The following is a 5,876-nucleotide window of genomic DNA, read 5'->3' as shown; positions in this document are numbered from 1 at the left end:
ATGCTAGGGGAGATGTAAGCAGACAGCATACTGAGGGAGGGGGCGGAGACCTGCACAGTGAGGCCACGCCCCCTCCCTTTGAGAGGAATTCAGACTAGTGAGCTAAATTAAAAGTGTAATAAAAAAATTAAGGTGCTAGACACACAAAAATTAGATGTACATGGTCAGGGTTAGGTACTGAGTGATATATAAAAATAAAAATTGTTGGATCTGACAGGTACACTTTAAATGTCATTAATGGTGACAGGTACCACCCCCCAATAACAATAACTGTTCAATGCTAAACCATCAAAACACAACTGTGAACATTGGGTCAGCAAAAAAATAATGCCCTTGGTTATGACATTATATTCACATGCATTCTTGTGAATAGATATGGAACACGTGATTAAAAGCACGACAGCACAAATGACAGAGTGCAGTTTACCTTTAATGAATGCAATGTCATCATAAATAAATATAATGGCTAAAATTTCAGTAAAACACACAAGGCTTCAATTAGCATATTCCCTATAAAAGAAAAATTGGTCTAGATCACCTTTAATAATGGTTTATAACACTGAAGAGGCGTATTTAAGACAAGACATTCCTCAGCAAGTCTTCGTAGAATGCCCTAAGATAGAACAAAGAACCATATGATGTAAACATACAATGACACAGCAGGGAAAGATTGTGCATAATTCTGCTGCCTGGTGAAATTACACATTATTACATTATTCGCATTGGAGGATCTGCTGTTTCTTTAGGCTAACTATAAAAACTAAAAGAAATAGAAGTGGCCGCATCCAAGCAAAATGTATACACCACACTGTCCGATTGTATGTGCAATGACTTTATGAACAGGTTAATTTCTTAAAACCTAGTGGTACATACAATATATAGTGCATTTGGTTAGGCACAGACAAGAACAGGCTAATGACGCACATTTTTATGACATTATTAAGACAACATCATGACATCAGTATTCCTAAGGCAAAGTGCTTGCATCCTAATCGGCTTTTTGTATTAGGTAAAATTCAATGCATCCATATCTAAAATTCCTTTTACACAAAACCTGGTCTGAAAAAGGTTTCTAAAGAAAATACTTTTAATTAGAAAAAAAATTAAAAATTCACACAACCATACATAAAAAAAAAAAAAAAAAAAAACACTACAACAAAGGCTCGTTCATATGGAGTCTGTGTGCCACTGATCAAGTGGCTTAAAATAACAGCAGCCAGATGAGAGGTGACAGGAAAATACTGAGATATCTACTTTTAAATTAGAAGTATTCATCTACAATAAACTGAGGTTTCTCCACTACAGAGATCGCCAGAAATCATTAGGGGGAACGTGGCAGCAAGGGTTTAATTCCCCTGCAGCCCCATCAATAGGGATATGATGCATTACACAGCCCCCATAGAAAATCAGTAACACGTTTATGCAATGCACATACATGCCAGGGCCTCCAGAGTAAAGAACACTCTTTGCCACCACTCTCAGCTCTGTCTAATAGGTGAGGATCCCAAATGGAAGACCCCCTTGCACTATTAACTGAAAATTTCCCAGTAGTGTATTTGCTAAATTCATTTCCTAACCAAGACAAGCACCTAAAAAAACTAAAACCAAAAGATTCTAGTAGTAGTCCCCATGATATTCTGCTCTTACTTCATGCTATTTATTTCACACTTCAACAAAAAATTGTTAACAAAATCTATATTATTCTAGATTTTCCTGAAGACATTCATGGTTTATAAATTTAAAAAGGGGCTCAAGATGTTTTTCATCAGACTGGGAGGTAGTAACGATCCCCCCTGCAGCAGCCCGATACCTCAGCAGCCCGGAGCCAAGATGACGGGCGGTGCAGGGGACGGGGCATTGGGACATCACTGCCCCTGCCATAAACTTGTATTAAAGGGGTACTCCGGTGCTTACACATATTATCCCCTATCCGGCGCCCCCCTCCCCCCCCCCTGCAATCAGACATCTCATCCCCTATCCCTTGGATAGGGGATAAGATGTCTAACAGCGGAGTACCCCTTTAAATGTCCCTTTACATTTTATAAGAGTAAATGGGAATTGTGGAAATAGCATTGTTCAGGAGCTACAGAAACCGCAAAACTCACAGCACTACATTTCTGCAGTCTCCTATAATGGGAACAGGTAAAAGCTATTTTGGAATCCCAGACACCTCTGGCCACCACAACCAAACAGGTTAAGGAAGCCAACATTCTAGATATAGGTGCGGTTTCCAGTGTCGGAGCATTGTCTATAACACATTTATGGCTATGCCATAAATGTTTGAAATGGGAATACCTTTTAAAAGGGGTACTCCACCCCTAGACATACCTTTTGGATAGGGGATAAGTATGTCTGATCGCAGGGGTCCTGCTGCTGGGGACCCCCACGATCTCGGCTGTGGCACCAAAGACATCTTCGCTCCGTGCCGGATGACTGGCAATGCGGGGCGGAGGCTCCTGATGTCACGGTCATGCTCTGCTCGTAACATCACGGCCTAGCCCCCCATAATGCAAGTCTATGCCCCCTCCCATAGACTTTCTTTGAGGGCGTGTGACTGTCACTAGTGGGGCACAGCCATTATGTCACGATCCACCGGCGCTGCACCCGACACTCTAAACGAATGCCGGGTGCAGCAGGGAGATCGCGGGGGGGGTACCCAGTGATCAGACATTTTATCCTCTATCCTTTGGATAGGGGGATAAGAAGTCTAGGGGCGGAGTACCACTTTAAGAGAGCCATAATATGCATCAGATGTTTTCCCTTTCTTTAACTACAATTAAACTTACCCTACCAGTCATGCATTTCAGATGCTACTATATATTGCCTCTCTAGAGTAAGGAAGAATTCCCATGTAACACAGCATGCCTTGGACCATCCACAATGATTTTTTTCTCAATGATTCTTTCAGAATTCATAAGCCTTAGTATAAACACATAGCAGTATAAAATACGCCCATAGCAGGTTATGAGCACTATATTATAATTAAGAACATGGATCCATTTAATTTTTAAGCTAATTTATGACCAGAGTAAAGTTAAAGGGGTTGTCTTTAAATACTTTCCCATTTGTGCTAGGTTGGGAAAAAAATAAAAATAAATTAAAAGTACTCACCTGCTCTAATTCCCCACCACTCACAATGAGCAAATCAGCTGGGCGGTATTTCCTCTCAACACAAGAAAGTGCCCAATCTCACTGTTGCACCAGTCCCTGCCCTGGCTCAGTGGAATCTTCCTCGTGTTGACAGGGGCCAGAAAGTGCTGAGCATTGTGACACTTTTTATTTTATTTTTTTATTTTTACTAGGGATGCAACAAAATTTTGGTCACCGAAAATGTCCCTTTGTCTTTTCTTCTAATTGAATTTCCCACCGATAATTTTGGTGGGCATGGCTTAGAACTTATATAGGCAAGTCTGGTGCCGTTAGCGCCTATTATTCAGGCTTGCCAGCTCCCATGTGTCCCCGCAGGAGGAAGCTTGGGGAGCCAGCAGTACCACAGAAAATTAAATTCTCGGTCAACTACAAAGAAAAAACAAACTGTGTTCACAAATAATATGTGCAGTGTTGGTGATGACCAAGTGATGTGTTTGTGAGGGTATGATGGGATACATATGATAATGTACAGAAGATGAGGTTCACAGCTTAGTTGGTTTAATCCACAGATTGAAGTGGAGATATGGGGGGGACCAAAGAATATAAGTGCCCACCCTAAAAGCTGTAGCCCTGCCAGCTTTTGAAACTGGCCCTGCCTTTTGAGGGACCCATCTCCTTAACAGGATGGCTTCAACCACGGTGACGTTCCCTCCTTAGCGCTAATGTGCACAGGATGAATAAAAAAAAAATAATTTATATTTATATATATATATATATATATATATATATATATATATATATATATATATATATATATATATATATATATATATATATATATATATATATATCTATATATATATATATATATAGGTTACAACAATATGTAATAGATTGAGCAATTAGACCCTCAATGAAAAAAAAAAAAAAATCATGTAATGTGTCATACAGTGAAAAAAAATGTGAAATGGTAACAAATATTTACAAAGTCAAATAATATAACATTATATATATATATATACACACACACACACACACACACACAACACTGTCAAAACTCGATCAATAATGGATGCAGCTGTAGTTAAGAATATCCCAAATTTCAAAGGTTATAATAAAAATGTGACGCGTTTCTACTGCTTGATTATGCAGCGGGTTCATCAGGGATAGGGATATAGGTATACAATGTTACATATAGTTGATGAGACAGATGGGGTACCTAGATAGATAACCAGCAGTATGCAACTCCAAAAATAAGTGATAGGTTTAAAACAAAGATGTAGGCTAGTTGTTCGCTTGGAGTCAATATATGTTAAACATTTGATGCATGCATGAAAAGAGATGTGGCCAATGTGTTGCTGATAAGGTCTAGGGTACAGCCATACATATTAGCACCTAATGCATGGCATGCATCTGCATTCATTTTGCAAACGAATTATGAGAATTAAATGTCTGCACTTAGTACCTATTAACCTTAAGCATATGCTAATTTCTAGAGATGAGCGAAGTTACAGCACTTTGATTCTGCAGGAACTTCGCGGCTCGGCGGTTGCTGACTTTAGCCTGCATAGATTAGTTAAGCTTCCAGGTGCTCCGGTTGGCTGGAAATGGTGGATACAGTTCTAGGAGAGAGTCTTCTAGGACTGTATCCACCTTTTCCAGCCAACCGGAGCACCTGAAAACTGAACTAATCTATGCAGGCTAAAAGTCAGCAACCGCCGAGCCACGAAGTTCCTGCAGAATCAAAGTGCTGTAACTTCGCTCATCTCTATTGGTGGCCATAGGAAAAAAAGAAAAGATGAACATATTCTAAAACTTAAAACTGAATATATAACAAACACGCCATGCTTTACCTGCACTCCAGTATATTTTTTCCTGATCAGTCAGCAATGGCTTAACGTTCCAATGTAGTTGTTGCTGACCTGGGTCATTAGATTTAGAAGGTATGTCAGCGTTACTAGTTTACTCTTTACATACTTGTTAGTGTGTGTGTGTGTGTGTGTGTATATATGTGTGTATATTATATTATATATATATACATACATACATACATATATACATATATACATATACACACACACATATATATATATATATATATATATATATATATATATATATATATATATATATACACACATACTAATGTTAGCTTATTATCTAATATTTGACATTGTCCATACAATCTGTCACTGTACAATAAAAACATCCATAACAACCTCACACCTTCATATCTCAAACTCTGCTATTTTATGGAAACTATTACGTTAAATTAATTTTCTCTGCAAATATACACACCATGTTTCAAGCATCGTCCAAGAAGAACCACTGTAGTATTAAAGATACAGAAACCATTGATGCTTTCAGTGCAGCTATAAAACACAAAAGCAAACCTATATATGTAGGATAGTTACTAAAAGTATGACATGGGGGTAAATGACCTTATACCTGTCTATCACACAAAAATCTAACGATATGAAGTTTTACAAAGTCATATACAGTGCTACTATCAACGAGCAACACCCATTTGATAGCATTCATATTGCCAATATGCTTGTCCAAGATATGACCGCTTAGAATTCTGTATGGAGAGAGTAACAACTTGTAATGTAAACATAAAAAAGGAACAATTACACTTTCATTGTTACTGGGTGCTGATAATTTCACAGTAAGACAAGAATAATAGTACATCAGTGCCGCTGACAAGCCACCATGTGTCTTTATGGCTATGTTTATGCCCATTTTGATGCAACATCCAGTGTGAAATTAGACACACGTCCAGGACC

General features: G+C 38.5%; 1 long non-coding RNA gene across 1 annotated transcript; it reads right to left on the bottom strand.

Annotated features, from left to right (window-relative positions):
* Positions 1-412: 412 nt before the first annotated feature.
* Positions 413-5,159, bottom strand: LOC130273815 (uncharacterized). Its single transcript, XR_008844131.1, has 2 exons — positions 4,944-5,159; positions 413-613 (listed from the first exon to the last, which is right to left on the bottom strand). It is a non-coding gene; the product is annotated as an uncharacterized LOC130273815 (long non-coding RNA).
* Positions 5,160-5,876: the final 717 nt, after the last annotated feature.

The sequence above is a fragment of the Hyla sarda genome, chromosome 5, assembly GCF_029499605.1.
Source record: "Hyla sarda isolate aHylSar1 chromosome 5, aHylSar1.hap1, whole genome shotgun sequence".
In the NCBI taxonomy this organism is placed as follows: domain Eukaryota; kingdom Metazoa; phylum Chordata; class Amphibia; order Anura; family Hylidae; genus Hyla; species Hyla sarda.
This window is presented reverse-complemented; position numbering and strand designations above follow the sequence as displayed.